The sequence below is a fragment of the Podarcis erhardii genome (genome assembly GCF_964252035.2).
Source record: "Podarcis erhardii genome assembly, chromosome: 7".
NCBI lineage: Eukaryota > Metazoa > Chordata > Lepidosauria > Squamata > Lacertidae > Podarcis > Podarcis erhardii.
Window position 1 is genome coordinate 23,203,602 of NC_138511.1, and position 14,202 is coordinate 23,217,803.

Here is a 14,202-nt window from a genome sequence, read left to right on the forward strand (position 1 = left end):
TATATCTTGCAGATTAACAGTATTTGAAGGGTTGCCATGCAGAAGGTCCTCTTAGTCTCTATATCTTGCAGATTAACAGTATCTGAAGGGTTGCCATGCAGAAGGATGGGGAAGACTTGTTGTTTGTTGCTCCAGAGGGCAGAACTAGGTGGAAAAAATGGATGGAAACTGCAGGGAAGCATATTTCAGCTAGAGTTGCCTGACAGTGGAACAGATTGCCTTGAGGAGTGGTGAGCTCTCCTTCGCTGGAGGTATTTAAGCAGCAGCTGGATGGCCATCAATCAGGGACGCTGTATTTGCATCCCATACTAAGTGATTGGGCTAGATTATCTCTAAGGTTATTTCCAATCCAAACATTCTATGATAGAGGATGATTGGCAATGAGTCATTTTTCTGGACTACTGTAATGCACTGTATGTGGAGCTGCCCTTGGAGATGGCCTGGCATCTGAACCTGGTGTATCTAAAGTGGCTGCTAGGCTGGTTAGCAGGGCAGCTTGATAGGACTGTGAGTCATTGGTCCTGAAAGTGCTACGCTGCTGCCAGTGAGCTACCAGGCCTAATTCAATGTATAAGTACTAACATACCTAAATGGCTTGGGACCCAAGTATTGAAAAGAGCCCTTTATTGGACCTTACTATCAGCAGGTGAGTCTTGGTGGTGCCACCACTATGGTCTGCCTGGTTGGTGTTGACCCATGACAGGGCCTTCACAGTGGCAGTTCCCTGTTTGTAGAATGCTCTCCCCGCAACTGCTTCAGTGTGGCAACTCCTAGAAAGAATTGCTGAGACCACTAGGCCTGAGCTTTGGTGTGTTTCCATGAATAAAGATTTAACTGCACTAGCCTCTAGTGATTTATTGTTTTTGTTCCTGACATATGCCTGACTCCAGCCCTTATTCTACTACTACTACTACCAACAACAACAACAACAACACCACCACCACCACTCCTGGGTTTGGAAGTGAAGCCGTGTTTGGGTGACTTGCAACCACATCACTGATAACAACAGTAGATTGGAGCTCAGCTTTCCAGAACAGATATTGTTACTGTCCCATCTACTGCAACGCAATTGCTGAGGATCCAACATAAAATAAAATAAATAAATGTGTGCATCGTTTTGCAGTAGCATCAAGTATCTATTCAAGTGTTAAAAAAAATAATTGACTCCATCTGTATTGGCCTAATGACTGATTAAATGACTAATCAAGGAAGTCTTAATTAAAACATTTTTTTTCCGTGCAAGAAGAGCATGGGAGAGGGGGAGAAAGAGGAGGAAAGCACTCATTAATGCCTTACAATGTGTGTCGGATTCCGTTTGTGTCATTCGCTAACAGTCATCAAATGAGTAATTATGCACAAGGTCATTTTCCAGGGATTTTTTTTTCTTTTTTGCATACATCATCAAGCTGATTGGATTAGGCTTTGGTGCTCGACTGGGTTCTGCAAGTGGCAGCATTTTCCCCAAGACAAAACAGGTAATTAAAGGCTGCTGAGAATAAGCATGTTGAAGAGACAATATTTCCTCTGTCGCTGTTAAGAGATGGGCTGGGATTGTGGACAGCTGTACCCAAAATCCTTGGGGCTGGGGCCAGACCAAGGAACACAGGAGCCTGCCTAATATGAAGTCAGGCTATTGATCCATCTAGCTCAGTGTTGCCTACACTGACTGGCAGTGGCTCTCCAGGCAAGCAGAGGCAGGATCAGGGATGCTCTGAGGTCAACATTGGGGGCCCTGCTGTGATGTGGGCCTCAGCAAGTGCTGCAAAATGCTAACTTGTGTTGCGGGTCCACACAAATACTGATTGTGCAATCCTTTAGGAACACAGGAAGCTGCCTTATATGGAGTCAGAACGTTGGTCCTTTTATCACACTTTTGTACACACTGACTGGCAGCAACTCTCCAGGGCTTCAGGCAAGAGCGTCTTCCATGCCTACCTGGAGATGCCGGAGAGTGAATATGGGAACTTGTATGCAAAATGGATGCTCTGCCAGCCAATGAGCTACAGCCTTTCCCTTCTGTGCTGGAAGTCGGGCTGTGCTGAAGCCCGAGCACACATAGTCTCAGCTATGCTAAGCTGCAGCTGTTCAAGTCCAAGACTCCAACACCTGCCTCCTTTCATCCCACTTCCATTTCCAAAACTCACAGAGATATTTATCACAACTGTATCCTCCCCTTCCTTCAAGAAGCTCAAGGCAAAAGAGATTATTGCATTTTATCCTCACAACAACCCAGTGAGGTAGGTTAGGCTAAGCTAAGAGACAGCAACTGGCCCAACATAACACAGCTTTGTGGCTGAGTGGTGAATAGAGGAGCACAGGCCTCACTGTTTTTGCCTGACAACTTATCTGCAACACCAGCCTTTCCCAACCTAGGGCCCTGGGGTTGTTTCAGAGTGTGCTGGCTGGGGCTGATGAGAGTTGCAGTCCAAAAAAGCCATAGGGTCCAAGGCTGGAAAAGTCTGCACTACACCACACTGGCCGTGCAAGGCTTTCCCCTTCCCACCCTATGCTCACTAAATCAACTTTCATCAGAGGCAGCAGCTGCCAGAATAAAATAATTTGGGAACTTGCTATGTTTTTGACCACATTACAGAAATTCCATAGGCACAAAGCATTTCTCCGCCTGAATCAGATGGCTTAGCTCTGTGTGTATGTGAAAAAGTGGGGCAGGGGGCGATCACATTTTTAAAAGTAAAGTAAGATGGCAGCATGAAACTCACTGAGATGACTTTTTCTTTTATTGGCTCCACATTTTGCTCTGATGCCTAGCAATCTTTGCTATGGAAAAACAACAAATGCCCTCAGCTGCCACAGCTGAGTTCAATTTACTTAAAACAATATATGAAAATAAGGATGGCAATCTTTTTTCTTTTCTAAAAAATACTTCAAAGGAGGGGGCAAAAAAAGGTATGTCTTGGGGACTGCACGTGCCAATTTTCCATTCGGCTGTGACTCGTGTCTCAAACATGCATGCTTTTCAAATGGTGTGTGCAGCCTAGGAAAATGCCGTTGCCATGCCAAAAGAAACTTAGTCATGACTACATGGATTGGCCCCTGCATTCTTAAGAGGCTGCTTTCTTCCATATATCCCATTGGGACATCGCAGGGCTTATCTAGATCATCAGCTAAGTCATGTCCCATGCGGATTTTGAGCCGTGGACTCAAAAAGTTTTAAACTGTATAATTGTAAAAGGTTTGGCATAAGCATCACCAAAATGGATCTCATTGGCCTGTTACCAAAACATTTGAGTGCTTTTCAGAAATGGAACTTTCCAGGTACTGCCACACTGAACATGCAAACAACTACAACCCACCTTCATTTAACCATGATTCCTTGCAGCATGGGGCCCATGGGTGGGGTATTCCCTGCAGGAAATACTGTTATCATCCTCAACCTGGTGCCCACCAGAACTACAATTCCTGTTATCCCTGACCATTGGTCCTGCTGTCGGGGTCTGATGAGACCTGGATTCCAGCAACATCTGGAGGGCATCAGGCTCAGAAGGCTGTCTTAAGGAGAAGGCATGTGCATCTGTTCAACCAGAAACAGACTTCCATGAGGCCGTATCTCATGCTGCATAGAACAAAATTCTAACACCAATCGAGCAATGGCTTTGTGCCAGGATATAAATATGGTCCATTTGGAACTGCATTTTACATCTCAATTCACTGGGAATGTCACTCTGTCAATAAAACCTTGTTCCTGCTAGAGCATGCAGCTATGCTTGCAGGCTCTCTGCTTCTCTCTCTCTCTCTCTCTCTCTATACATTTGATTTCCTGAACATGGAAAACCCTAAGAGGCTTGGGGTCATGATTGCCTACCCTGACAGAAAGCCAGCTGCCAACACTCTGATTGATTCTGACTGTAGATACCAGAGTTATGGTTTGTGGACGTGTTGAACTTACTTTACAATATTTTAATTGGAAGCTCAGATCTGAAAAGCACGGAAAATCCCGAAATGTGAATTCATACCATAATACCATCTTATAGGACAATGTGGACTCTCCTGACATTGCTGAACTCCAACTGCCATTAGCCCCAGCCAGCATGGCCTAGGGTCAGAGATTATGGGAGTTGTAGTTCACAACATCTGGAATGTACCATGTTGGCTACCCCTGGTATATAGAGTGGCTTATGTCAATATGTATGGGGAGGGGAGGGATTTCACTTGGAGGCTGGAAAAAAGAGACTAAAAGGGAGAATAAAACACATTCACATGGATCTGGCACATGAGAGCTTCTGGACAACAGCCACAGACTTTAAAAAGAAAATCAGTTTTGCTAATACAAAATATATTAACACAGGGGCTAGTAACTTTTCAGAACATAGCAAGCTGCCTTAATCTGCATCCACCTAGCCCAATATTGCTGACACTGACTGGCAGCAACTCTCCAGTTTCAAGTAGTGGATTCTCTCAGTTCTATCTGGAGATGTCCAGAACTGAACCTGGCACTTTCTGAATGCAAAGCAGATGCTCTATGGCCCTTCCTGTACAGCAGCTACAGTCAACAAGGCATCATAACTTTAACCTTGCAGATAGCAATGACATTCCATTTTAGTTTGGAGAAAAGAACTTACTGCTTCTAAAATTATGCCACCATAACTTATTAGGAATATGTAATATCTATGAGTCAAAGAAGATATTTCAGAAGTTATTTTTCTTCTCTTTTTAAATATATATATATAACATGGAACAATGCAACACAATCCACACCTACCCTTCTGATGCAAATGAACAACCATTGCACAACTCCCAAAATTACAGGGTGATGTGTCACTCTTAATCTTCCTAGGAATGTGGGAGTTCCTGTTTCAATCACTTCCATTGTCTGAAATCTACCAGATGATAACGGAAGAACTGCCATCGCAGGCGAAGATTGATATGTAGGTGAGGTTAATAAATGAGCCAAACGGCATGCTTACTGTAGGTTATAAAGGAAAAAGATCAATGCAAGAGACAGCTACAAGTGCACAAGGCGACCTCCGTGCCTTAAACTTTGGTCCAGACATTGAACTAGCATTGATTATAGAGGTTTCTCATTCAAGCTGCCAGTTCAAAATGAATTAAACTCACAATCAAATTTAGACTCTGGCGTTAACTCCACAGTTACGATGGGCACTTAGAAGGCTGAGCTGGGGATTTGGCAAACATTGTGGGATACAGATCTATCAACTGCGATAGCTCAGTGGAAATGTCAGAATACTGAGTGCTGGAAACAAACAACACAGAATGACTGTCATCACTTTGCTGTTATGTTTAGATGATAGATAGATAGATAGATAGGGTTTTTATGTTGTAATCTGCCCACTGATCTTTGGATGAAGATCGGCATAGCAATTTAATAAATAATAATATAAATTGGCCATGCTTGCTGGGGCTGATGGGAGCTGTAGTTCAGCAACATTTAGAGGGCCAAAAAGGTTCCCCACAGCTACTCTCAGGCTTGAACCCAGTGTGTGCAAAGGTCACAGTGCCATCTTTAGACGCACAAGGGAACAGGAAAATGTGAACTTACCATAAATTTTGCTTCTTAGGGGTTCTGGGGTGGGATGTTCTCACACATGCTCCGTGGCAGAGCAAGTACTTTGCTTGCAGGAGACGCTGGGTTCAGTTCCTGGCACCTCCAGGCAGGGCTTGGAAAGATTCCCTGTCTGAAATCCTGGAGAGATGCTGCCAGCCAGTGTAGGCAGGACTGAGCAAGATGGACCAACCGTCTGATTCAGTATCAGGCAGCTTCCCGCGTTCCTATGACAGTCTTTACTTCTGGGAAATGCATCATGTTGCAAGAACAACAGCTAGTGGCAACATTTTCCCTCAGCTCCCAGACCAGCCCCCAATGATTTAACAGTCAGCTGGGTTCTGGCATCCGGAACTACTGCGAAAGAATTCAAATTTTGCTTCAGGTGCTTGTTTGTTTGTGGAGAGAGGGGTGCCATTTTAGTCAGGGACTTGGGGCCATGGTTTGGCGGTGAGCTGAATCCCAAGCAAAAACAGCATCCCTGAGGAGTCAAGTCTTTCCTCTCTTCTGGCGTAGTATCCTGTGCATAGCTTTCCCCCTTTCCCATGCTTGGAGTGGGAGATCAAACAGCTCCACATCTCTCCTCACCTCCTTTTCCTTGCCCCCAGAGAAGGACATAGCAGCTTCTCAGCTGCAGAAGCCCATCCTTGGCATGGTTAGGCCACAGTTCATGGCACTCTGCAACCCTTCACCACAAGCAGACACCATTTTGAATGCCATGAGGGAGTGCGGCCTTCTTCGACCACAGTTTCACATCCACTAGTCCATTGCTTTTCCAGCAGCCACCAACTGGCAAATACGTGGTATGTAAATTAGGTAATTAATTACCTAATTAACAAGAACAATGACCCTGCAGCAACTAGAATCCATGGATACCAAGAGAGCAGCGAAGGAATTGTTAGTCAAACCCTAAAATGGCTCCATGAGGTGTCAGTTTTCCCGCCTTTTTTTTTTTTAATCTCAGCCCTGTGATGTTGCTCTTGCCTGTGTTTTTGCCTTCACAGAGCCAGAGCAGGTACCCTGAAGAGAAATGGCAGCCCTCATTCTCTCCTCTTGTGAGCAAGCTGCTCTCCCTTCTCTTTTGAGGCGCAGGGCTGGAATTAGGGCTGGAAGAAGAATGGGTTTAGTTTGCTTTCCACATGGGACTGAACCAGTCAGAATAACTTCCTTGTGGGTTGGAAGGCAAACCCCAACTTCACTGGAGTTTTGGATGCTGTTTATGGCAAATAAAAAAAAAGTTGGACTTTAATGGGCTCACAAAGTTTTGATGAAAAATGTATAAATATAGCTTTATATATACATACCTCAATATATATTGAGCTGGGAGTAGTAATTGTACACATATTGAATGTTTATATGAATTAAGTTGTAATTGTCTCTGGTTTGGTTCTCTTTGTTCTTCTTGGAAGCCTTGCACTTTATCACATAAATAATAATAATAATTATTTTAAAAACCTTTCCCATAAAAAAATACACCCAAAGGGCTGTATTCAATGTTAATCCTACTCAAAGTAGACCCATTAATATTAATGGACATTACTAGCTTAAGTCTATTATTTCAATAGGTCTACTCTGAGTAGAACTTAGTTGAACACCCCCCTAAATGTGTATTTTATGGAGAAGGTACAAAATGTGTAAAATCTAAACACATTTTTTTTGTGCTTTCTTACAAACAAACAAAAAAGGTCTGCAGAAAATGGGACAAGGCAGACCTGTGACTGAACTCCAGCAAAACTGAAATGTGACAGGATTAGGCTGCTTACTCCATCCTTAGCTGGAAAGTAATGAGAACCAAATGAACATACCGAGGGTGTAGTCTTTCAGACACAAATGTAATGGAGAGGGATAGCAACTCCCAGTCCCCGCACTTCCTAGGCCCACAGCCTTTTAGATGAAGATAGACTCAACTGGGGCTTCTTCTTTTTTAGTTTAGAGAAAAGGCAAGTAAGAGGGGACATGACAGAAATGTAAAACATACATGGTGTGGAGAAAGTGGACGGGGAAATGTTTTTCTCCTGCTCATACGAAAAACCCAGGAGCATCCAACAACAATGAATGTGGGAAGATTCAGGACACACCAAATTACTTCTTCACAAAGCACATGGTTAAGCAGTGGAATTGGCTAAGTAGTGATGGCTACCAACTTGGACAGCTTTAAGAGGACTGTGCAAATTCATGGAAGGTGAGGCCATTAATGGCTGCTGGCAACAATGGCTATGTTCTTCCTGCATTGTTGGAGGCCTCTGAATACCGCTGGATAGAGAATCACAAGTAAGGAGAGTGCTGCTGCATTCATGTCTGGCTTGTTGGTATTCCCACTGGGGCTCCTGGTTGACCACTGATAGATTAGGATGCTGAACTAGATGGGCCTTTGGCCTGATCCAGCATGGTTCTTCTTATGTTCTTACGCAGCATCAGCTGCTGTGACTGGCAGGCACAATGAAGCCTCTGGGTTGGCCAGGTGTGGAGCCTGATCTTCACCCACTGTCTAATCAATAGAATTTTATTTCCAAGGAATGCAGCCTCCAGATCGGGATTCAGCTATGGCTGCAGATGGCCCCAAAGCCAGCAGTCTACAGTAGCCTAACTTTTCATTTTACAATTGTTAGAAAGGAGATGCTGATGAGTTGGCAGGTTTGGGAAATCAAAGGTAGTCAGCTGACATACCTCTGAATGATCAGGGACTTCAAGCAAGAGAAAATGATGTTTCTAAATGGTAGTCTGTAAGGGTGGATGCTTAAGAATGCTCTTTGACCTGAAGACTGGAAGCACGCAAGCCTATGCAATCTTGATGTGCCCTGAAGCACGTCAGAGGGAAGAAAAAGAAAGGTTGATAGAAAAGATTGATAGAAAAGATTGATAGAAAGAAGGTTGGCTGGAGCCTGTCTAAACTTCCTGATATTCTACATTCCTTCTTTTGATTTTTAGATAGCACTTATGCCATTATTTACATTTCTCCCCTTCTCATTTATTTATTGACTCCTCATTTATCTCTCCAAATGTGGGTGTGCTTTTAAAAAAAGTATTTTGTATTCCTGATCCATTTTCTATGGTGACAGATGCTTCCATTGCCACATTGCATTGCCTAGCTAATCTACATGTAGGTTTTTTAAGTAGGTGACAGCTCTTCCAATGATTTTTATCTTCCCAACCACATTCCATTGCAACCTGATTCCTTCCCCTCTATTACTGTCTAGGGCTGATGGATTCTTTCACTCTCTCCACTATGTTCCTTCTCTGTGCCTCCTCCGTCTGTTGAGTATTATCTCAACTAAGCACATTTGCAGCCCTACATTTTGCCTGAAACCTCATGGTTCATTTATAATATTGGGAAGAAGGACAACAGTTTATGCAAAACTGAAGTATTTTGGCTGCTCTGCTTCTTAGGATACTGGTGGTGTCTCCCCCCCTTTTTTTCTTTTTCTGTTTCCAAACACCTCTCTAGAAGACATTCCACAGCCATACTGTAAAGAACTCAGGAGAGTACTACACATAAAATGTTGCTGTTCCTTTTGTGGGGGTCTAGAAGTGTAAATTTCACACAATACTGAAGTTGATTAATAGTTCCTTATTTGCACAAAAGTTCAAAATTCAGCTCAATCAAAACATTTTTAAAGAACTAAGGTTTATATGTCCCCAAACTCCAAAGTAAGCTTCTGAATACCCTGTATCATATTACCATACCTTTCAAGGTATGCAATTCTTTTCTCCAGTCGATTTTGTTTTTGTTTTTGTGCAATACTCAGGAACATGTGAAGACATCTGATGATAGCAAATAAAGACCTAGGAATATGCACCCCAAAATAAGCTTTGGGATCCCACAAATCATACACTCATACATCCAGAATAGTATGGTCTACTACAAGATGGCATTCAGCCATGTTCAGTCCAAGACATTCTTAGGGTACAGCACGTCAAAGAGGTGCCCCTATGTCAGTCCCAAAGGAATTGGATTTTACTGTCCTGGACTGATTGTATATAAAATAGGAATACTCTTTATTTTCATTTTAACTGTCAGCGTATTTGGCAAGTATAGGGTTAATCTAGAGTTCTAGTGGGTGCTCTGAGGGAATGCCTGGAGGGGGGAGCATATGCGGCCCTCCAGGCCTCTCTATCTGGTCCTTAGAATGTTCCCAGGCTACACCCCTCATTGACTCTGCTTTGCACCCTCCCTATTTTAGTCTGGCTGAAAAGTGTCCTTGAAGTCTGATACTGCTTCTTGTTTGCCTGGGTGGAGGATAGAAAGGGGTGTGTGATTGTGTATAGAAACCAGCCTTCTGTATGATGGTAAAATTTGCATTTGCTGCTCCACCCACTTTTCCATTAGGGTCCTGCCCACCAGTAGCTGTAGAAGGTTCCCCATCCCCTGCTGCAAGTGAAATCAATACATAGCATCAATCTGTGAAAATGCAGCCTACAGTATAGTACTCCTCCAACTGCCTGAAAGCTAAAGAAACCGACAGTGCAATTCTCACTGAGGTGGGTGCCCATGGATGCTGTGCAGCATAATGGCCCATCTTTCCTCAAATGGAAATGATGATTATCTTCTTAATGGGGCTGTTGCGATGATGAATGCAGGTAACCTTACAGAGAGAAAAAGTGCTAGATGTGATAAATAGCAGAGATCCTTCAGATGTAAGACTGCTGTAAAACAAATCAGGGAAATTACTACTTTGTCTCCCTAATTAAGCAAACCAAGAGCTCCAAGTACCTGTGTACACCTTACAGACAGAGGGAAAGCCAGTTGGACACCTGCTCCAAAATGAGGCTTCTTCATTCACTTCTGCTACTACAGAAGTAGTGTCTGCTAAAGAGATACTAATTAGATCTTCCTGGTGAGTTTCCTTTTGTGCGCACACTGAGCAGGGAATATAATTGTAGCAGCATCAGCCATTCATTCTTGTGAAGTGAACTGTAATGACTAATCGTTCTGCTGTTGTCCTGCTCTGAATCAAAAAATTGCAATTACTCCTAATATTTGCTTATGTTTCTGTAGAACTGTGAGCTGATTCTTCATATTTTGGGTTTATTCTGGAGGTAAGGTATATGGGGGAAGGGATTTCTTTCAGCACAAGAAAATGGCACAGTTTTAACCCTTTTGGAAGGACCATAGATCAGTCGTAAAGGATCTAGTTTTGCATGAACGAAGTCCCACATTCAATCCTGGCATCCATCTGAAAACTTGCAGAGCTGCTGCTTGTCACTGTATATCTTAGGCGCAATGTAAGTTGAACAGTTAATATGCATAGCAGCTCCCCCCTGTGCACATTTACCAGGTTTCATGGAGAATGTGCAGATAATCTGTTTATGAAAAGGGAGTCATGCACTTTCCTCCAAAGTGCCATTGAGATGTGCACATTCCCCAAGGCCTGTTGGAGAGTATGCATATTGGCTGGAAAGTGTGCCCAATTCCCTATTCTGGTTGTTGTGCACGTTCACCACTCAACTTACATTACCTTTAACATATATAAAACTAGAAGAGCCATTGGTCAGACTCATTGTAAGGCAGCTTCCTAAGTTCTTAACCCTGTCAAAGGCTTAGGAGCAGTGTACAACAGTGTTACTTGAAAGTTTAGAGGAGTCAGCTCCAGCCTAGCTGCCTCAAAGTTAACGCCTACTGTACCAGTGTCTGCCAAAGTGCATACAGGGAAACGAATAGAATCATAGAATTGTAGAGTTGGAAGGGACCACAAGGATCATCTAGTCCAAACCCCATGCAATGCACGACAGAATGCTTCTTCATAGAAAACTTCCCTCCACTTAGATATGAAGTATATCAGAGTGAAAGGTTCAAGCCTAAGCTTTTTGCTTGTTTATGTCAGAGCATTCAGTCATGTGAGTCCCTGTTTGCGATCTGAAGCAGGATATTAGAAAAAATATGTTGATCCCTTCAGCAACAACTTGACAAGACTTGGCAAGCTGTTTAGAGAGGACTGGTGGACTTGATGTGGCTATAGAACTGAAGTAGTCCACTGGGGGCTGATGCCCATTGAGACTGGTATACAGAATACAGTGGTACCTCGGGTTACATACGCTTCAGGTTACATACGCTTCAGGTTACAGACTCTGCTAACCCAGAAATAGTACCTCAGGTTAAGAACTTTGCTTCAGGATGAGAACAGAAATCGTGCTCCAGCGGCGCGGCAGCAGCAGGAGGCCCCATTAGCTAAAGTGGTGCTTCAGGTTAAGAACAGTTTTAGGTTAAGAATGGACTTCCGGTACAAATTAAGTACTTAACCTGAGGTACCACTGTACAAGGAGGCAAAAAGTAGGTGAAGCCACAACCAATGACAGACAAAGGCAGAAATGATAACAGCTAGTACTAGTTTTGTCCCCATCATTCTCCCTGCTGAGTGCCACACAAAATTTCATATTTTAAGTATTATTGAACTTTATTATTATTATCATTATTACAAAGTACCCATTTTTAAATTTACTGTCAAAGAATGCATTTTCAAATGTAATTTATCCTAAAGTGAACATTTTTATATGCATTTTGGGTTCATTTTTTAAAAAAAATATGAGAACAGCATTGCAAAAGTCATAGGTGAAATCTGGAGAACTGCATTCTGATTCAGAGATTAGATTGGGATGTGTGTATCAGTTCAAGGCAATTATAAAAATCTGCAAAGAACAAATTTCTAGAGCATCCCTACACGAGAACCTGACTGTGACAGATAATGTCGTGGCTAGAAAATCTTATTTATGTAACAAAAATTATATACCACTTGACTGAAACAATAAGTGGCTAACAATAAGTTTTAAAATGATCAATTAAAAACATGTAATATTTTAAAAGCAATTAAAATCAGCTGTAAACTAAAAAATATGAAAGCACATCAATTTCTATGTGCCTGGCTAGGCTTGCCTAAACAAAAATGTTATACAGTGGTGCCCCGCAAGACGAACGCCTCGCAAGACGGAAAACCCGCTAGACGAAAGGGTTTTCCGTTTTGGAGGCGCTTCGCTAAACGAATTTCTCTAGGGGGTTGCTTTGCAAGGCGAAAAAATCTTGCGAGTTCCCGCGGGTTTTTCCCGCTCCCCCCCCTTTCCTAAGCCGCTAAGCCGCTTATCAGCTGTTCCGCTGATAAGCCGCTTAACAGCTGATCGCTAAAAGCCGCTAGACCGCTAATAGCGCTAATCCGCTAAGCTGTCAATGGGCTTGCTTCGCAAGACGAAAAAACCGCTAGACGAAGAGAATCGCGGAACGGATTAATTTCGTCTTGCGAGGCACCACTGTAAACAGTTGCCAGAAAGACTACAGTGAGGCATTTGCCTGATGTCAATATGCCGGTAGTTCCTGAAGTATAGGGGCTGCCACACTAAAATATCCATTTCTTGCAAGTGCATAATGAATATTGTGTGGCACTTGTAACGGTGTAAGTTCCACAGATCAAAGCCGTTGAGTGGGCACATACGAAGAAAGGCAATCCTACAAGTAAACTGACTCCAAGCAATTGATGCCTTTATATACTAATATTAACAACTTAAACTTGGCCCAGTGCAGATCTCTGAGTAGAGGTGCTATATGCTGACAAGGTCTCACTCCTGTCAGTAGTCGTGCTGCAGCATTATACACTAACTGCAGCTTCTGGATCAAATGGAAGGGAAGCTTCACGTAAAGCACATTGCTGTGATCTAATATTTGAGGCACCGAAGCATGAACTACTGTGGTCAAGCTCTCTCCGCCCAGGAACGGCCATAGCTGTTGTAGCAGGTGCAGTTGGTAAAAGGTGCTTCTTGCCAGAGTGTCTACAAATCTAAATCCGGGGGGAAACCCCAGACTGCATACCTGTAGCACCTTGTCCACATCAGCTGACTGCAAAAGTTGAAACTGATCCCACAACACACCACCAACTCTGGCACTGGGTAAATCTGAAACTACAAGAACTGTGGAGTCAAGGTCACTCCAAAGTTGAGAAACTTTATCATCAGAGTGTGTAGCCGGCTGGTCACAGTGGGTCCTCAAATACTGCAGAGGACTCTCTCTGTTAGTGGGAATTAGAAACCTCTGGGATGTCCGAAATAATGCTGCTGGCCAGCTTCTATAAGATGTAATTCAAACTGCAAAATCTTAGTTTCCATTTTTTGTGTGGCACTGGCTTCCTTTTAAGCCTCAACCAAGCTAATATTTGGGTATTTTAGGGGCGGGGGGGAGATGGTGTTCTTAAGCTGCGATCACTTCTTTAAGATTCTTGGAATTTCAGTAGGTGCATAGAGGTATTTACCACAGTAGGCATAAACGTGATGTTCATAGAATCATAGAGTTGGAAGAGACCACAAGGGCCATCGAGTCCAACCCCCTGCCAAGCAGGAAACGCCATCAGAGTACTCCTGACATATGGTCGTCAAGCCTCTGCTTAAAGACCTCCAAAGAAGGAGACTCCACCACACTCCTTGGCAGCAAATTCCACTGTCGAACAGCTCTCACTGTCAGGAAGTTCCTCCTAATGTTTAGGTGGAATCTTTTTTCTTGTAGTTTGGAACCATTGCTCTGTGTCCGCTTCTCTGGAGCAGCAGAAAACAACCTTTCTCCCTCCTCTATGTGACATCCTTTTATATATTTGAACATGGCTATCATATCACCCCTTAACCTCCTCTTCTCCAGGCTAAACATGCCCAGCTCCTTTAGCCGTTCCTCATAAGGCATCGTTTCCAGGCCTTTGACCATTTTGGTTGCC

The 14,202-nt window shown here is 43.3% G+C and overlaps 1 protein-coding gene and 1 long non-coding RNA gene across 8 annotated transcripts in view; one reads left to right on the top strand and one right to left on the bottom strand.

Annotated features, from left to right (window-relative positions):
- The window catches only part of MORN1 (MORN repeat containing 1), a 139,712-nt gene that overhangs the window by 55,363 nt on the left and 70,147 nt on the right, over positions 1–14,202 (bottom strand). The window lies entirely within an intron of this gene.
- LOC309347061 lies at positions 5,523–13,272 on the top strand. The gene is made up of 4 exons (XR_014158807.1): positions 5,523–6,324; positions 10,212–10,356; positions 10,518–12,412; positions 12,768–13,272. It is a non-coding gene; the product is annotated as an uncharacterized lncRNA (long non-coding RNA).